This window comes from Lissotriton helveticus, chromosome 12, assembly GCF_964261635.1.
Source record: "Lissotriton helveticus chromosome 12, aLisHel1.1, whole genome shotgun sequence".
In the NCBI taxonomy this organism is placed as follows: Eukaryota; Metazoa; Chordata; class Amphibia; order Caudata; family Salamandridae; genus Lissotriton; species Lissotriton helveticus.
Genome location: NC_136073.1, coordinates 769,657,642 through 769,678,039, shown reverse-complemented (window position 1 = coordinate 769,678,039; position 20,398 = coordinate 769,657,642).

The following is a 20,398-nucleotide window of genomic DNA, read 5'->3' as shown; positions in this document are numbered from 1 at the left end:
TCAAAACGAAATCCTACAAAACAATATACTACTGGCCGGCAGCAATTCATACCCGAACAACGCCGGGACGGGCTGCTAGTTTTAAGATAAATTAAATGTAATAATGTATTTTGTATTCAAGGATTATTATTTATTAATTTTAAAGATCAAAATGGGGGTATTCATTTTTTATTTAGAGTTTATTTTTATTTGGAGTTGGAATACTAAAAAAGCATGGTTTACTATCCAGCACTTTCCCTGCATTTAGTTTGATTTGGAGTTTGAATAGTAAATGATTATGGTTTACTGTCCAGCACTTCCCTGCGTTTAGTTGTATTTGGAGTTGGAATAGTACATTATTATAGTTTACTGTCCAGCACTTTCCCTGCGTTTAGTTGGATTTGGAGTTGGAATAGTAAATTATTATGGTTTACTATCCAGCACTTTCCCTGCATTTAGTTGAATTTGGAGTTGGAATAGTACATTGTTATGGTTTACTGTCCAGCACTTTCCCTGCGTTTAGTTGGATTTGGGGTTAGAATAGTAAATTATTATGGTTTACTGTCCAGCACTTTCCCTATGTTTAGTTGGATTTGTAGTTAGAATAGCAAATTATTGTAGTTTACTGTCCGTCACTTTCCACGAGTTTAGTCGGATTTGGAGTTAGAATAGTAAATTATTATGGTTTACTGTCCAGCACTTTCCCTGAGTTTAGTTGGATTTGGAGGTAAATTAGTAAATTATTATAGTTTACTATCCAGCACTTTCCACGAGTTTAGTTGGATTTGGGCCTGTAGTTGTAAATATTATTGTTAATTATTTCGTATTTGCAAGTTTATTTGTAAGTTGTAATAAGTTAACAGATGTATGTTAGTTTTATTTTTAATATTTTTTTGATGAAAAGATATTTTTATTTTCATTCACAATTATATTTTTAATATTTTGTTTTGTTTAGAAAATGTATTTTAACATTTAAAACAATGAACCATACATATTGATGTTATTCCTATTTTATTAAAGAGTTTAACATATTTGTAATATGTATTTATTATTCATAAATGTCAAACAAATATTGTATCATTACATATATTTTTTTTTCGTTCAGTGTTCAACAATTGTAAATGTTTTGTAGCATAGGGGTCGATTAGGATGGCGGTCGGGAAACAATTCCGACCACCGGGGTAGCGACAATTAACCCCCTGCATGCACCGCGGCAAAAACGGCGGTCAGATTAGAATGAACCGCCAGAAAAATCCGACCACGGGGAGAAGGATTCCACAAAAGACCGCCGGGAGCATGCGGAGCATGTGAAAATCTGTCTGCGGCGGTCATATTTGCTGCGGAAAGACCCAAAACCGCCACACGTCCAGCAGCATGACCGCACATCAAATTAGGATACCATTGCGGTGACAGCGGAACGATCCACTGTTTCCGACCGCCGCGGTCGCAACAATAGATGAATGAAAGAGTCGGCGGAAGGGCTGTTGTATTCCCACCACCGCGGTCGCTCCGAAACAGTAATGCTGATCGACAAAAAAACACACCAAAAGGCTACCAAGTGTGGAGATCAACCTGGCTCTGCCTCAAAAAACACCAAACACATCCCAATAACACATCCCCATGGCAAGTAAAAAATAAAAATCCCAGGTGTTCCGACACAACACACATGACAGGAATGCTCCATTTTGACCCACCTACATAGCTGAGTATAAAACCAGCCACTTCCCTGACCAGAATCTTTTGCACAACTCCACAACTGAAGGAACCAACCCCACAGCTGAAAGGAGAGGCAGATCACCACACATCTCACCAGCCCAACACACACACACCACACACATCACCACCACCACCTTCACAACTACACTTTTCACACATTTGGACACCATGTCACAGAAGAAAATGCCCGAATTCACTGACAATGAGTTGTCAGTGATGGCAGATGAGGTAATCAGAGTTGAACCACATTTGTTTGGAAGCCTGATCCAACAGACACCGCAAGCCAGAAAAAAATACATGTGGTAAAGGATAGTCAACAAAGTCAATGCAGAAGGGACCATCCCACGCTCTAAGAAGGAGATCAGGAAGCAGTAGAATGACCTCAAAAGCAAGGTGAAAGAGAGGAACAACAAGAACATTAAGCTGGCTCAGATGACTGGAGGTGGCCCTCCCATTCCACCACGAACATTCACTGAATGGGAGGAGAAGATGCTTGCCACACTGCATCCAATGAGTCTCACAGGAATACCCGGTGGAGTGGAGGCTGGTAAGTGCCAACAAATGTCTACCATTACATTGCTATGTACTGTCTTGCACAACTACAAAGTGACACCTCCTAGGCCCAAATGCATGCATGTGCACTACACTCTCCCTAAAACATGTCTCACAGATCCAGCATCCACTCCCTCTGATACACCCCAAAGGTAGCTAGCAATATTACCATTGGGGCATGTGCACAGGCAACCAGCACTACAACTGCCACCAGGCACCACACTCCCAAAGCTGAGCAAGATGTAACACACCACCCCATACCCACAACCATGTGTCAGCCGTTGCAATGCTCACCTTCACCTAACAGGTAGTTAGCCATCTTAACAGTGAGGGATGTTTGTGGGTGGGAAGACTGCACTACAACTCCCACCAGGAACCTTTGTCCCACAGCTCAGCATGATGGAGCACTACCCCCAACCACGTGTCAGCCATTGCATTGCTCACATTCACCTAACAGGTAGGTAGCCATCTTAACTGGGAGGGGTGTTCATAGATGGGAAGCCTATACCCCAACTCCCACCAGGCCCCCTTGTCCCACAGCTAAGCAGGATGGAGCACTCCCCCAACCATGTGTCAGCCATTGCATTGCTTACCTTCACCTAACAGGTAGGTAGCTATCTTAACAGTGAGGGGTGTTTGTGGGTGGGAAGCCTACACTACAACTCCCACCAGGTCCCCTTGTCCCAAAGCTGAGCAGGATGAGCACTCTCCCCCCAACCATGTGTCAGCCATTGCATTGCTCACCTTCACCTAACAGGTAGGTAGCCATCTTAACTGGGGAGGGGAGTGTGTGAGTGGGAACACTGCACTACAACTCCCACCAGGCACCCTTGTCCAACAGCTCAGCAGGATGGAGCACTTCCCCACCCAGAACCATATGTCAGACATTGCATTGCTCTCATCAGACTAACAGGTAGGTAGCCATCTTAACTGGGAGTGGTGTGTGTGGGTGGGAAGACTGCACTAGAACTCCCACCAGGCCCCCTGTCCCAAAGGCCAGCAGGATGGAGCACTCCCCACACCCCCAACCAAGTGTCAGCCATTGCATTGCTCACCTTCACCTAACAGGTAGGTAGCCATCTTAACTGGGAGGGGTGTTTGTGGGTGGGAAGCCTGCACTCCAACTCCCACCAGGCCCCCTTGTCCCACAGCTGAGCAGTATGGAGCACTCCCCCACCCACAACCACGTGGAAGCTATTGAATTGCTCTCTTTAAAATCACAGGGAGGTAGCCATATTAACTGGGAGGGGTGTGTGAGGGTGGGAAGACTGCACTCCAACTCCAACCAGGCCCCCTGTCTCAAAGCCCAGCAGGATGGAGCACTCCCCACACCACCAACCATGTGTCAGCCATTGCATTGCTCACCTTCACCTTACTGGTAGGTGGCTATCCTAACTGGGAGGGGTATTTGTGGGTGGGAAGCCAGCACTACAACTCCCACCAGGCACCCTTGTCCCACTGCTGAGCAGGATGTAACACTCCCCACACCCACAAGCATGTGGCAGCCATTGCATTGCTCTCTTCAAACGTACAGGTAGGTAGCCACCTTTTGCTCTCTTGCCCCACCCCTGAGCAGGATGGAACACTCAACCATCCAAGAGCCATGTGTAATCTATTCCCTTCCTCTGCTCCACTTCACATGGAGGTAGCCATCCTAACATGGAGGTGTGTTTGTGGGTGGGAAGCCAGCACTACAACTCCCACCAGGCCCCCTTGACCCACAGCTGAGCAGGATGGAACACGTCCCAGACCCACAACCATGTGGCAGCAATTCACCTCAACTGTATCCCAGAACATGTAGGTAGACAGTGTATGCACCCTGCCATTCCTCTAAAATAAGCATGGATCCATATGACCACACCAGCCCTTATATGTCATCCAACTTGTCATAGATCCATTAGCTACTTCCAGTGTGCAGACAGCTAAGTGTATGTAACTGTCACAGAAATTAAAGTTTGAACCGCAAAGTCACATATTGAAGAAATTCAGGGCACAATCATGCACAGCACTGAATACTATGTGTTCGTGCCATGGTGGCAGAGCATCAAGGTCCATAGGAACACAAAACATGCATGGTCAGTTGGTAAAAGAAAGTAAAGGTATGCATACGATTATAATGGCAAGTCCTTGCTCAGATGTTACGTCTTCCATTCAGAGTAAACAAAAAAATGGCTCATACAATGTTGTAGTGCTGCTAGTTATTAGATGACGAACTGTCCTTGTAATCACACAATCTGTACGTTGAGTATGGTATCTATTGACATGTCACACCATGGACAAGTAATGTATGTACCTCCACTTCATGTCATGATGCTCAGTACCGTGCAGCCAAACAATGTGATAACAATGTAAACTGTGTGGTGTATCACATATAACATCCAAACATCTAACACCAAGCTTGTGGGATGCACTTCAATGACCATTTCACCTCTGTCCAACAGGAGATCAACAATTGACTGCAGCAGAAGAGAACACCGACCTGCAGAGCCAGCCCCACCCCCCCCCGGAACATGGACCCTCGGATGCAGACTCCCTCAGTTTCTCGGATGCAGAGAACGAACCTAGCCCATCCGGACTGCCAGGGCGCACCACGTCCCCGGCTCCCACTGTCCCCACCACCACCTCAGCAACAACAACTGCGCTCACTCTTGCTGCAACAATCTGTGTGGCCTCAACCACCACCCCCACCAGTGCTGTCTGCAACACTCTCCCTGTCTCAGAGGATACCAACATCACCTAACAATCTGAGGAGGGCAGGTAGTGTCTGCGGGTGCGTCGAGTGGCAACACCACAGGTCCGGGACAGCAGGGCAGGTAGGGGGGCAACTGGGGTACAAAACCAACAGGACACTGGTGCCGAAGCCCTGGCCAACATTGCCCGAGTCCTTGGGGCATATGAACATGGATATGTGTATGGGCCAAATCGTGAACCTCATGGGCCAGCTTGTGGGAGTTCTGAGGGACAGACAAGCGGCCCAAGGGACAGCTCAACTTCCCTCAAGTGGACCGCAGTACATTACTCCCACCACCTCAGCTGCAGCCACAGAGAGGGATGAGCTGGAACAGGCTTACTCCTCCGACACTGCTGAGCCCGCAGCAGAGGCCCCCCCTGGAAAACGAAAAAGGGGCCATACGAGAAACCCTAAGGGGGGATCACGTGGCAAAGCACCAGCCACACGCACGTCAAAGAGCCAGCCATGATGGCACCTCTCTTCACCTTGATATTGACTTCATGACTATCCTTACCCACACTGCCATGTTGATGGCCGGTGTCTGTTGGACTGTGTCACCACATCAATGTGGTGACTACTCTATTGTCTCATCTACCATCACTGACAACTCATTGATTCACTTTGCACCATTTTCTTAAACCACACTTCTCTATCACAAACAATCTTTGTAAATAAACACTCTTTACAAACCTATGTCTTTGTGTCAGCTCCATGTTTATCACGGGATGTACAATGTTGACTCTGATTCCAATGTACCTGAAGCTAGGATTGTGACAAGGCATTGAGAGGCTGAAGGGACCTAGAAAGACATGAGAGAATTACATTTACTTGTCAGGTGATGGCATCACAGCCTTTACACAACACTAGCCATCAAGGCACATAACCCAGCACACATTACAGTGAGAAACAATATCAACATATAGATCATGTGTCTGGTCATGACTACACTGTGCCACAAACATCAGCCATCAGCACAGAGCTAACAACAGGCAGTAGTCAGAAAGCTCCCCTAGGCCTTTACACAACCATCAAAGAAAGCAGACAATGTCACTGTTGTACAATGTCACTCACACTCAAGGGAAGTAGCGGTTGATGAGCTGTTGACGCAGGTCGATACCTTCCTCCTCTCTACTATCCTCGTCACTGAACACTTGTGGGTTTGCAGGCGGGGACAAATGCTGCTCATCATCGTGCAGGAGCAGGGGGATCTCTTTGCGCAAGGACAGGTTAAGTAGCATGCACCATGCAACTATGATCTGACACCTTTTGGGGAGTGAAGAGTAGTGGACCTCCGCTGTTGTCCAGACACCGGAATCTAGTCTTCAGAAGACCAAAGGTACGCTCCACCACATCACATGTCCTCCCATGGGCCTCATTGTAGCAGACTTCACCCGCGGTCCTGGGATTCCTCAGTGGGCTCAGCAACCAAGGCCGGTTGGGATATGCAGAGTCACCTAGGTGTGAGATACACAGACCAATTTTGTTATATAACTGTGGCAGAGGACAGCATGTCACACATACAGGATGCTACTTGACTCTGCCTACTCACCCACAATCCACGCTCTCTCTGGATGCAGATTTGCCATCAGCTGTGGTACGATGCTGTTACGCAGTATGTAGGAGTCATGTGCTGATCCTGGATCTCGAACGCGGTAGTCGAGTGAGCAGTAACGGTGGTACTCCTTCCCCTCCACGTAACTGAGTGACGTGTAAAGCTCCTCTCTTTGGGTGGCGAACTGATTGTGACGTTTTGGACGATATAGTTGAAGACACTGTGACTTCATCTACAATAGGATATTGGAGTTTCAAGTCTTAGGACCTCCGGCTGGAGGCCTTTGATAATATGTGCAACGTATGGTCCTGATGATGGTCCTATGGATTATGTTAACCAACGGGGACCGAAACGTCGACGCTTGACAGATTTTTGCTTATGCTTGTAGCATCATTTGAATTTCTAATGATTGTATCTTGAAAAGTAATTTTCAGAACATGGCATTGGTTTTTCCATGTTATTAGCAAAAGTTTTCATATACCACTGTTTATTGATTTTGCAAATGCTGTAGTATTTTCTGTTGCCATATTGTACATGTTGTGTGTGAAAAAAGAAAAAAAGATAATTATTCAAAATATTATCTATAACAGCATAATAAAGAACAGTTTAATTCTGTTTCTTCCTTGCTTCTGGTAAATGATGGATCGCTTATGTGACTAATTAACAATTTAGAGATTAATGGTGAAATAATTCCTATAGGGACATTTTGTATTTTGTGATCCTGGAAATTTGGCACAGACCTGGAAGATTATCATATCCGCTTGGCATACCACATGCACATTGATGGAATGGAAATGCTTCCTGTTCCTGTAGATGTGCTCACGTGCCTGTGGTGGAACCAGGCCAACATGTTTGCAGTCAATGGCACAAACAACATTAGGGATGTGGGCAAGGTCATAAAATTCACCCTCCACAGCTGCCAATGTATGGCTCCTGGGAAAATGGATATAGCTGTCCTTGTAGGTCATCATAGCGGACAGGACATCACCTAGCACCATGCTAAACATTGGTTGAGTCTTACCACCTGCGCTCGACACCTTGTACTGGAACAAACCAGGTGCAAAGAAATGCAGGGCTGCCATCACCTTACATGTTGGTGTCATAGCAGTTGGATATGTTCTGTGAGGGCTCAGATGGGGCTCCAACTGAGCACATAGGTCTTGAAGGATAGGTCGGCCAAACGGAATATACGTATGATGTCCTCATCCTCCATGTCAACAAGCAATGTGAATGTGATAGAGCGCGCAGGGCTTCCCATTGAGCAGAGGGTGGAGTTCAAGAGCCTGTGCACGGCCCATAAGGCTATCTATGGGCAAGCCCCTGCCTATATTAAAGAACGCTTGGAGGTGTATACCCCCAAGTGAGTCTTGAGGTCTGCTGATTCCCAGCTACTGGCCTGCCCTCGTTATAAGCTAAAAACCAAAGGAGGGAGATCCTTTTCGGTTCTGGTTCCACAGATTTGGAACAATCTACCAGAATCACTTCGGAAAGAAGCAAATCTCCTGCGTTTCAGGAAGCTGTTAAAGACCCTCATATTTAGGGAGGCACTCGGCTCATCTAAACAAGCTGTATTATAGGCCTTTCTGCCTCTCTCATGTCCTCAATCACTGTTGTTTGTTATCTGGTCTTGAGCGCCTAGAGACCTGTAGGTGAGTTGGCGCTATAGAAAACTAAGTTAACAATAACAATAACAATAACCCGACTATAATTTTTACCATATGCACATTTGGGCCCATAAATTCAATTTACCATATTCATTTAATCGGGTAACCTACACTCTACTACCAGTAACCCTTGTACATTCCTATTTATTTCCAATGTACCCGACTTACCAATCCTCGTCACGGGTACCTATGATCACAATGGATCAGGGAGCTAGCTGTAAAAGATAAGCAGTCACAAAATACAATAACATTTATAATATTTTCACTCTTTATATAATAACCACAGACTCAGAAAGTTTTGAAAACCTTTATCTAGTTCTCATTAATATCAGAAAGCATAAAATTCACAGTGAGTAAACTATCAATAACCAAGATCATGAAAATAGTGTAACCATGCAGGAAATAGATTATGCCAACCATTTAGAATTATAAAGGGAAGGTAAGAACAGGGAACATGCTAGTACATATTTTCAGAAATCAGACTTGATATGGAGTCTAAAGGCCGGGAAAAATAAGGAAGGAACATACTAAAAAATGTCACAGTATGAGTACCCCACATAGGTGGGTAAGGTATAAGAAACTTTAATTTTTTACTAAAGAAATTTAAAGATACCATGTAGCTATAGGGAGAGTAAAAATGGAACACGCTAATAATTCAGTGTAACCACTTTAAATCGTCTAAAGGATGGGTAAAGAAAAGGAACATCTATCTCATAAGTAGTACTTCACCATTTACTTAAAGGATGGGAAGAAAATGGAACATGCTAATAAACAGCTGAAATGTAAGACTTTATTTATTGGTCAGCATAGGGAGGGTAAGGGAAGGAACAATTATGCACAATAGACTTTAGCAGTTCAGAAAGCAAGACAAGGACGTAAGTGTATTTCCCGCACAGATTTATATTTACCTAGAACAGTGTGAAGACCAACCCTGGCCACGGGTCAGTTAAGGACAGGAGAAACCCCAAGAAATGCAGTCGCCAGTAGGCCAGCAGGTGCAGAATGGAAACCCAGGACAGGAAAACCAGATTAGGATCAGGACAGGACCACCAAGGTAAGACCAGCACCCACAGTTCAGTTGCAACGCCTGCGCTACACCTTCTCTGCAGCTATCAGTCAAAACCCCGATTGGGTCCTCGAATTCCCCAGCAAAGTGCTTCGCCAGCACTTAAGGTTCTCAAAACCCCGATTGGGTCTGTGAGTCGGTCGGACAGAGTGCTCCGCAGCACCTCTGTTTCAATCAGCTATTGAGTGCGTAGGGTCAGTGAAAGGTCAGCTATTCGGACAAGTCGGACAAATTCTCTAGCTAAAAATAGGCTAGTTATACTGTTTTTGGGTCAGTGTACCACCCCCAAAATGTTGCAAGTGTAAGGATCCCCAATTTCGATTGGACAAAAGAGAGGTCAGGTCATCACACCTCCTAGGATTTGACTTTCTCAAGCCCCTCATTTGAATCTTTCATACCCGCCCATTGAAATTCGGGTTCCCATGACATGTTCTTCACATATAACAATGGTGAATTTAACAATTATTACAATGTAATACATTTAGTACAAATCAGCATCTTCTACTAGGTGAAGGTGCCTCTTCCCAGGCACATCTTGGCTGGGACCTCTGTGTTGGTTCGTGTTCAATGTCACAGAGTTCATCCTCTGGCGGTAGACTGTCATGCGCAGAAAGGCTGTTCAACATGGAGTATTCCCGTCCCTCATGCCCAAGGTTTACGATACATGAAAAGTAAATAGAAACAGTTTTAAAATACAGAAAAAATGAATGCACTGTAGACCATGAATCCCTATACTATTCCCATTACTTTAAAATAACTATAGCGTTAGAATTAATGCAGAACAAACAGCATAGCACAAGCATCGCTGCAAGCTTCAGACATGTGAGAACACAAAGCAGTCATTTTATATCTACTGCGCAAGTGCAAAAGATTTCCCACCAGAACTGCGAGTACGTCACATCACATGGGTATGACCGATGCATGCGCAGAAGAAATTCCCGCTTAGCAGCAGCCATTTTAATAGCAAGCGTATTAGGATTAGTAAACACATAGGCAAGCGTCTCTGGGATGCCCAAATGTCAGAATAAAGGGAAAATTAGTAAGACAAACAAGTTGATTAATACTATTAGGGTTATTTGAGGTTCATGATTGCAAGCAAGTCGCTGTACGTGCAAATCCTTGCTCCATCAATCCCCTCTTTGATGATATTTTATATCATCACTAATTAATAGAACCAGATGCCAACTTTTCACATTTTACCCAGTTCAATCTCCTCAAACATTCTGTTCAGCTTTTCCTAAGTTTCTTTATTAGGGTGAGAATCTTTCACCCTTTTATGAATCTGATTATTTAATTCTTCTAATTCAAGCTCATCAACATTTCGTTTCACACCTCTCTTGTTCACAGTGTATTTCTTTTGGTGTTTTTGACATTTGCAGCAGATTATTATAATGAATACTACTAGACCTATTCCCGCAATTGGCATCAGTATTATACTCAAAAGACTCTTACCTAGGTTAGAAAGCCAACTACCTACAGCAGAGAGACCATCAGTAAGTCTCTTCCAGGCACTGTCAACCTCAAGTGGTTTGAGCTCTTTTTCCAAATTAGTAATGTTTCTCACATACCCTTTGATCTCCACACTTTTATCAGGTATGTAAGTGCAACAATGTTGCGCTTTTAACATTCTGCAGACTCCGCCCTCTTTTGACAATAATCAATCGATCAATCAATCAAAGCATTTATATAGCGCACTACTCACCCGGAGGGTCTCAAGGCGCTGGGGGGAGGGGGTCCGCTACTGCTCGAACAGCCAGGTCTTGAGCTGCTTCCTGAAGGCGAGGTGGTCTTGGGTCAGGCGGAGGTGGGACGGAAGGGAGTTCCAAGTCTTGGCGGCCAGGTAGGAGAAGGACCTTCCTCCTGTGGTGGCTCTTCGGATGCGGGGGACGGCGGCGAGGGCGTGGCTGGTCGATCGAAGCTGGCGTTTGGGAGCGTAGAAGTTGAGGCGGCTGTTGAGGTATCCTGGGCCTTGGTTGTGTAGGGCTTTGTGTGCGTGGGTGAGGAGCCGGAAGGTGATTCTCTTGTTGACCGGGAGCCAGTGCAGGTCTCTCAGGTGTCCGGAGATGTGGCTGCGGCGGGGGATGTCCAGGATGAGTCGTGCTGAGGTGTTTTGGATCCGCTGGAGTCTCTTCTGGAGTTTGGAGGTGGTTCCGGCGTAGAGGGAGTTGCCGTAGTCCAGACGGCTGGTGACGAGGGCCTGGGTGACCGTCTTCCTGGTCTCTGTGGGGATCCATCGGAAGATCTTACGCAGCATGCGCAGGATGTTGAAGCACGACGAGGAGACGGCGTTGACTTGTCTGGTCATGGAGAGGGAGGAGTCCAGGATGAAGCCCAGGTTGCGTGCGTGGTCTGTGGGTTTGGGTGCGCTGCCCAGGGCGGGGGGCCACCAGGAGTCGTCCCAGGCGGAGGGTGATGATCCTAGGATGAGGACTTCCGTCTTGTCCGAGTTCAGTTTCAGGCGGCTGTTCGACATACATTTGGCTACGTCTGTCATCCCTTCGTGCAGGTTGGCTCTGGCGGTGGCGGGGTCGTTGGTGAGGGAGAGGATCAGCTGGGTGTGGTCGGCGTAGGAGATGATGTTGAGGTTGTGCTGGGGTGCGATGGTTGCGAGGGGGCTCATGTAGACGTTGAAGAGTGTTGGGCTGAGCGAGGAGCCTTGAGGAACGCCGCAGATGACTTCGGTGGCCTCCGATCTGAACGGGGGGAGGCGGACTCTCTGTGTCCTTCCGGCGAGGAAGGAGATGATCCACTCCAGTGCCTTCTCCTGGATTCCGACGTTGCTGAGGCGCTGTACTAGGGTACGGTGGCATACAGTGTCGAAGGCCGTGGAGAGGTCCAGGAGGATGAGGGCCGCTGTTTCTCCGTTGTCAAGCAGGGCTCGGATGTCATCTGTAGCTGCGATCAGGGCGGTCTCGGTGCTGTGGTTGGCCCGGAAGCCAGACTGCGAGAGGTCGAGGGATCCGTTCGTCTCGAGGAAGGCGGCCAGTTGCTTGTTGACGGTCTTCTCGATGACTTTTGCCGGAAACGGGAGCAGCGAGATGGGGCGGTAGTTCTTGAGGTCGGTGGGGTCGGCTGATGGTTTCTTAAGTAGAGCGCTGAGTTCGGCGTGCTTCCAGCTCTCCGGGAAAGTGGCGGTGTCGAAGGAGGTGTTGATGATGTCCCGCAGGTGGGGTGCGATGACAGCGTCGGCCTTGTTGAAGACTTGGTGAGGGCAGGGGTCTGTCGGAGATCCGGAGTGGATGGAGTTCATTGTGCGGATGGTGTCTTCGGTGCTGATCGGGGTCCAGGCGCGGAGGGTGGTGGGGGGGGGCGGTGGTTCGGTCGTGGCGTGCGACGGTTGGGTGCTGAAGCTGTTGTGTATGTCCGTGATCTTGTTGTGGAAGTAGGAGGCGAGGGAGTTGCAGAGGTCTTGCGAAGGGGTGATGTTGTTGTTTCCGGCGTTAGGGTTGGAGAGCTCTTTCACGATGTTGAAGAGTTCCTTGCTGTTGTGTGCGTTATTGTCCAGTCGTTCCTTAAATGCGGTTTTCTTGGTGGCGTGGATCAGTTGGTGGTGTTTTCGGGTGGCGAGCTTGAGGGCAGTCATGTTGTCCGGTGTTGGGTCTCTGCGCCAGGTTTTCTCGAGTGCTCTGCAGTTCCTCTTGGAGCTCTTGAGTTCGTCGTTAAACCATGGCGCTTTCTTGCTGCGGGGTCTGCTCGGTGGGGTCTTCAGAGGGGCGAGGTCATCTGCGCAGTCGCTGATCCATTTCGTGAGGTTGGTGGCCGCTTGGCTGGGGTTAGTTGTGCTGGTGGGAGGGTTCTTGCTCAGGGAGGTAGCGAGCTGGTCTGCAGTGATCTTGTTCCAGCTTCTACGGGGAACCTGTTGCTGGTGATGGTGGAACGTGGTCCTTCTGAAGCTGAAGTGGACGCAGCTGTGGTCCGTCCAGTGGAGTCCCGTGGCGTGGCTGAAGGCGATGTCCTTGCTGGAAGAGAAGACCGGGTCGAGTGTGTGTCCGGCGTAGTGGGTGGGGGTGGTCACCAGTTGCTTGAGTCCGAGGTTGGCGAGGTTGTCCAGCAGGGTGGTGGTGTTGCGGTCGTTGTTGTTCTCCAGGTGGAAGTTGAGGTCCCCGAGGAGGATGTAGTCGGTGGAGGGGAGGGCGTGTGGGCTGATGAAGTCGGCGATGTCTTCGCTGAATTGTGTGCGTGGTCCCGGGGGTCTGTAGATGAGGGTACCTCTGAGGGTGGTCTTGGGGTTGACGTGGATCTGGAAGTGCAGGTGTTCGGTGGGTGCGAGGGTATCGTCGGTGTCGGTCGTGATGCGGATGGTGTTCCTGTGGATGATGGCGATGCCTCCTCCTATCTGGTTGATGCGGTCCCTCCGGATGATCTTGTAGCCGTCCGGGATGGCGATGGCGATGTCGGGCGCTGAGGAGGCGTTCATCCAGGTTTCCGTGAGGAAGGCGACGTTTGGGGCTGTGGTGTCGAGCAGGTTCCAGAGCTCGACGGCGTGTCTGTGGACGGAGCGGGTGTTGAGCAGGATGCACTCCAGGTGGGTGCTGCTGGAGTTCGGCTTGGTGGGTGCTGGTGTAGCGTGGGTCCGGTTGCAGGTGAACTTGCAGGAGTGGCAGCTGAAGGGTCCGTGGGTGCGTCTCGGTGTGGCTCGGTAGCAGCCCGGGGTTCGGCCGGTGTTGAGTGCGTTGAGTTCGGTGTCGTCGTAGGTCCGTCGGGTCGGCTTCCGTCGGTGGGGGCCAGGGGTCCTGGCACTGGGCGCGGTCCAGGCGCGGACGGGCGCAGACGGGCTTACCTTTGGCGCACCTTCGGCGCTCAATCGGTGCTCCCGCTGCGCGCGTCCGCTGCGCGGTCGCTCTGGGGGCGTCATAAGTAAGGAGCCGGGTGGGCGGGTCAGCTGGGTGGCGGGAGCGGGGCAGCCAAAGGTCTGGTGGTGGGCGGGGCCGCAGGGAGGCAGCGGCGGGAACCTCTGGACGGCAGGCGGCTGGCTGGGTCGGTATCCCTGGATCCCTGGGTCAAGCGCGGGAGGCAGGGGGAGATCCGGCCGGCCCAGCGGCGGCTGGGTCGCTCAGCGGCAAACAGGAGGCAGGCAGCGGCAGCGGCAGGCGTGGGAAGCAAGGGGGTGACCCGGCCTCGTTAAAGGCGCAGGCGCATAATGTATCAAGAGCATGTCTATTTTGTAAAACCATTGATCTGATCGCAACCATTTCGGTGTTGACCATCAGGAAACCTCCAGCAGTGTCAGTTGATAACCGATCTACTACTGTTGACAATTTGCAAATTCTGTGTGTATTCAGAGCCATTGTTCTACACAAAAGAGGGGTGAGGGCTTATAACTCTACTACCCCATGCCCCCATATAAATTCAGATGTATACACAAGAGGGGTGTAGAGTACACAAAATCAAAACCACGAGACAAACACAGAAAAATCCATAAATTGGAAAAAACTGCCCTCACTCACATACCGAAGTATGTGACATGCTTCATCATCGGGTCTGCTTACAATACGCCCTGGTGTAGCCACACTCAGGGCGCAGCATAAGGGAGGGGAAAAATAATAAATTCCACACAACGTTACAAGAAACCAACAGACACATACAACACGTAACATGTAATGTGATGAAACCAGTGCCAATCACCATGTAATTGAAATAAGTAGTGCGACAATAGTGCAGTAAATGGGAAATGTTAAAACTGATTAGGGGTGCCAATTGAAAGAATTACTTCATTAAACGTTGCTTGGAACCCTTACCAGGATTAAAAAGAACAAAAAAGGATGGGAGATATCTTGCTAGAGACTGAAAGATCCCTCAAGACTTCCCTCCAAACACTGCTGTGGTCAACATGTTTCGACCGATATAATCGTGCCAAAATTGGTCACCCCGGTCTTCGTCAGGACTGTCGCCTATTATTTCACTAGTGGCCCTACCGTAATCCGGTTTCGTGGGCCCCCCAGATATGAGCCGGTCAGTCTAGATCCATGCCCTTCTTGACCTATCGAGAAGAGTGCCTTCGGTTACTGGCTGACTCTAGGACATATTGCAAATTAAGAGAAGACCCTACTGACACCATCACAAGGGAGATAATGACTATGGTGGAAGAAGCTAGAACAGGGGATTGGATCACGGAGCATGAGGCGGAGTTCCTGGTAAATCATCAACCGAGGACTCCGTATTTCTATATTCTTCCTAAAATCCATAAAACAGTGAGACCCCCTCCCGGGAGACCCATTGTCTCCGGGATGGGGTCTCTACTGGAACCCCTTTCGTAATTTTGCGATTTTTTCCTTAAACCGATGGTACAACAACTGCCTACATATTTAAGAGATACCTTGGACATCCTGAACTTGTTGAAGGATGTTTCTTTTGATCCCAGCACAGAATTCCTTATAGGGCTTGACATTGAAGCCCTATATACGAATATCCCTCAGCTAGAGACTCTTAGAGTCTTGGAAACATTACTTTTCGACAGAGAATGGTTGTACCAAACACCACAAGCATTCATCCTACATTTAGCTGAAATAGCTTTGACAAAGAATTTTTTTGAGTTTGAGGGTAGCCTCTATCTTCAGACCCATGGAACTTCTATGGGCAGTGTTTTCGCCCCGAGCCTGGCGGGACTCTACGTAGGGGCATTCGAAAAATTGACCATTCTAGACATCATTGGACCTTGGGCCACTCACCTTAGGTTATGGCGACGTTACATTGATGACGTCTTGGTGATTTGGAGGGGTGACAGAACATCAGTGGAGCTGTTTTTACAATGGCTTAATGCACAGAATCCTTTTCTTCATTTTACCTCAACTGTCACAAAGGAGAATTTACCATTTTTAGATCTAGTCATAGAGCCATGTGGTGTGGGGCCTCAAAACCAAGGTATTCCACAAGCCTACTCTACACCCCTCTTGTGTATACATCTGTATTCAGAGCCACTCCCACTGTAGGTATCAATGCACTAAATATATCTCCTGCTATTTCACCAACACTTTCTCTTTTACTACATACTAATTCATTAGTTCTTTCAGTGCTTCCAGTGATTTTCCCCACATGGTATATCTTCGGGAAGACAATACCAAAATAACAGCTTCCGTACCAATGGTCGGGCAATTTGAAATAAGCCTTGTTCCCGCATATATAATAAATTCCAGGAAACACAGGCTCTGACCCATCTTTGCAACCCCAACCCCCAATTACCTTGTAATAGTGTTCGCATTCACTGGAACTAATGAATATATTGTTATAATAACTAGTTCTTTCTCTTTTAAGACAAAGTTTCCCCTTCTTTTCGAAAGCCAGCAAAAACCCCACCATTTGAGGTACTTTCTATGCTTTCGGCCCATTTAGGAATTTTCTGATTTTTGTCTTTTGCTTTCTTTTGGAAACTTTCTCTTCTTTTCTCTCCCATATTCAAAAACATTTTCTCTTTTTCATGTAATGAACAGGTCAAGTTATCCTTTTGTGCGTCATCTATGTTTATTTTACCTACAGTTAGAAAATAATCACTCATGTATTTAGCTACATCTCTAGTTGTATGTACAGGGTTTAGGTTTCTTCGCACAGGAAGTTCAGAAAATGTCACATCAAGGTTTGAGTAATAATACTGTAAAGGTCCTCTTCTATAAAATAGACTAGGTAGTATACTACAGGAGATTCCATAGGTTAAGGGCAAGTGGTGATACGTCACACCTTCAGCAACCGAAGTGGGTAGCTTCATGCAGACATAACAGTCGTCTATTTCCATAGCTTCTACATAATGTACTAACAGGTTTGCGAAAACATTTAAATGAGTTTTGTTCTTGATCTTATTGTAATGTAATCCTTCCTCATCTGGTGCTTCTAAATCTAATTTTGTTTGCTTAAGTCTAAGTGGCTTTTCTGGTGCATCTACTCTTTGTGGTGTATTTCTAGTGTGTGATTCTACAGTGTCCTCTGGTAAGGGATTATTTGGGTACAGGTTCGGGTCTTTACTCATCATAGAAGGAATAGCTATTGTTAGTTCTATCCAAAGTATCAGTACTATTGCTACACTAAATAAACATACTTGACAGCATGGTTTTAAACAACTTCGTCTCGGTCTCCCATTCACAGAAGAATCAGACATTTTGGCTTAAAAGAAGTTTCAACCCCTCTTTGTAACTCTGCACAGTTTGCTTACTCGAGCAACTTCAGGTGGGTTTCGCTTCTCCTTCAGCCTCGTCAGCAATCAACTCTTCCTCACTTTCGTCACTTATTTCCAAATTTTCAAATTCTTCCAGTACAAAGTAAGTCCACTCAGGGCTTTGATACTTGTTATTCAGTTTCTTTATACAGGCACTTCTTCTCTTCGGTTTTGTCACAGCTGGATCAGTTTGACTTGAGACTTCATTTATCTGTTCCGGCTCTTCGTTTATTGTCTTTAGTTGTAGTCTCAGTCTCAGTCTCTTTACAAATCTAGGCACTGAGTCACCTTTTCTGAGTCTTTTAACTGGCACTGTGTCTTGGCCTTCTTCAAACACTCTTTTGTTTTCGTTCAGTTGTGGCACATTTGTTTCTAGTTCGTCTTCAGTATTTAACCCTAACTGACTAGGTCCAGGTCTTTCATCAGTTTCTTGTGCCTGGTCCCTAAACTGGCCTTGTTCAGGTGGGTGCTGATTGTGGCTTTGATCTGTTTCGATTTCTTCTTCCTGAACACAATTGTCTAATCATACCTGATCTTGTTCAAACTCTTCGAACTCTTGATTTTATCCCGCTTGAACTTCCGCCCTAATTTCTATCTGTCCCTCTTCTGGCACAGGTGTTTTTGGTGGAGTGTCAATTACCTGTTCTTTCCCTATCTGGTCCTCCTCAGAATCAGATTTGATTTGGATTTCGATGACTTGAGTACCTTCTTCTTCACCTGTCTCGTCCTCACTATCCCACTGTCTATCTAAATAGATTTGTCTTCTTGTTCTCACAGGATCTATAGTTAGGTCGACTATTGGGATCCAATCATCTTGACTGGAGCTAGGTTGTTCCTCTTCAGCTACTTCAGGACCGATATCTTGGGACCCCTCAGCTGCACAACCTTCAGCCTCAGTTTCTTCAGGTTCAGTCACTCTCTTCGTATGGCTGGCATGGATCCAAAGATGTACTCCTGCACACTTCACAGCTGTGGTGGTTACTAGGATCACCTGTTGTGGCTTTCCCCACCTTGGTGCAAGGCAACTCTTCCGAGTTTGTTTCTTTATTACGACCCAATCACCTGGATTCAGGTCATGTGCTGGAGTCGTTGGCCTGGCGACAGCGTCTCCCCCAACCTGGTGAGAGATAGAACACACTTGGTCAGCCAGTTCTTTACAGTATTCTAGTACCAAATCATCAGATATGCTTATCAGTTTGTATCCTGGCACCCATGCTTGCCGCATTGCTCTTCCCATTAGTATCTCATGGGGGCTCAAGCCCGTGTTCCGGTCTGGAATACTTCTGAGTCCCATCAACACAAGTGGCAAAGCATCAGGCCATTCCAATTGAGTGTATTCACACATTTTTCCCAATCTTGCTTTAATTGTGCCATTCAGTTGTTCCACTACTCCAGAAGCCTCTGGGCGATATGCACAGTGCAGTTTTTGCATGATTTTGAATGCTTCACAAATCTGTTTAATTATTTCATTTTGGAAATGACTTCCTCTGTCTGATTCAATTGTGACTGGAAAACCGTACCTAGGTATTAGTTCCCTAAGTAATAATTTGGCTACTGTAATGCTGTCATTTCTACGTGCAGGGTAAGCTTCCACACACTTTGAAAATAGGCAGACAATGACAAGTAGGTACTTCCTTCCTCGACAAGGGGGTAATTGAATAAAGTCTAGTTGTAGTCTAATAAAAGGGCCCTCTGACTTTCCAATTCTTCCTGGTAACACCACGATTTTCTTTCCAGGGTTAAATTGTTGACAAACCAGACACCTCTGGCAGAGTGCCTCTGCTATGTTTCTGAATTTAGAATTGAACCATGTTTGGCGGAACATGCGAATCATCGCATCTCTTCCCAAATGAGTGTCCCCATGTATTAACCTAGCCATAGGAGCAAGCAGACAGTCCGGCAACACAGGCATACCATCCAAGTAGACAATGACACCATCTTCCACCCTCCTCTGGCAACCAAAGTTTCTCCATCTCTGTTTTCCTGTGGCTCTGCGAGTCCTGTAAGTCTCTCACTTCCTCCCATGTATTCACTCCCTCTAGCATCAAAAGTTGGCAGCTGTTTCCGTTTCCCCCAACCTTTATATTGATTGCTATTCGGTACCTTGCACAATGTTGGGCTAACTGGTCAGCATATCGATTACCTGCTGTCACTTTGTCATCACCAGATTTGTGAGCAGCACACTTGACCACAGCCATATCTTTTGGTAACTGGATTGCTTCCAGTAAATTCTGCACATAATTTCCATTTCTGATAGGGGTGCCTGAAGAAGTCAGGAACTCCCTTTGCATCCATAACTGGCCAAAGTCATGCACAACCCCATAACCATATTGGAAAGGAAGGCTGAACTAAAACCATCCCTATGGGACCAACTACATGAAAGCTCTTTAGATAAGAACAGTGAGGCATTTTGGAGAGCGGTAAAAGCTCCCTTCTTGGTAGATCGTAAGAATGATCCATCCATAGATGTAGCCATTGAGGGATCAGCGTGGGTGGATAATTTTTTGAAAATATTCAAAAAGGGCCCAGAACCGGCAGGGATAGACGCAGCACCTAGTTATAGCCCCTTGACGGTAGTTTATCCCATCCCGCTAGATCTGGTCATAAGCGAGGTTCTCCAAGCGTTAAAGGCAATCAGAAATGGGAAAGCCCCGGGCCCAGATGGGGTTCCCGCAGACTTTTTTAAATACAAAATAGATCTGTGGGCCCCAATATTAACCAGGGTCTTCGGGCAGCAATGAAATACGGTCTGCTGTCCTCCTGGACCAAATCCATTATGGTCCCTATATTTAACAAAGGAGACAGGAATGAAGCGTCCTGCTATCGCCCGATCTCACTGCTGGACTCGCTGGGCAAGGTGGTGGGGAGAATAGTGCTTGAGCGCTTGCAGCAGTGGGTGGACGATGGTGGGATTCTCTCTGATCTCCAGTTTGGATTCCGGGAGGGTTTTGGGACGACCGAGCAAGCCCTAAATTTATCTATGTTGTTGGGTAAA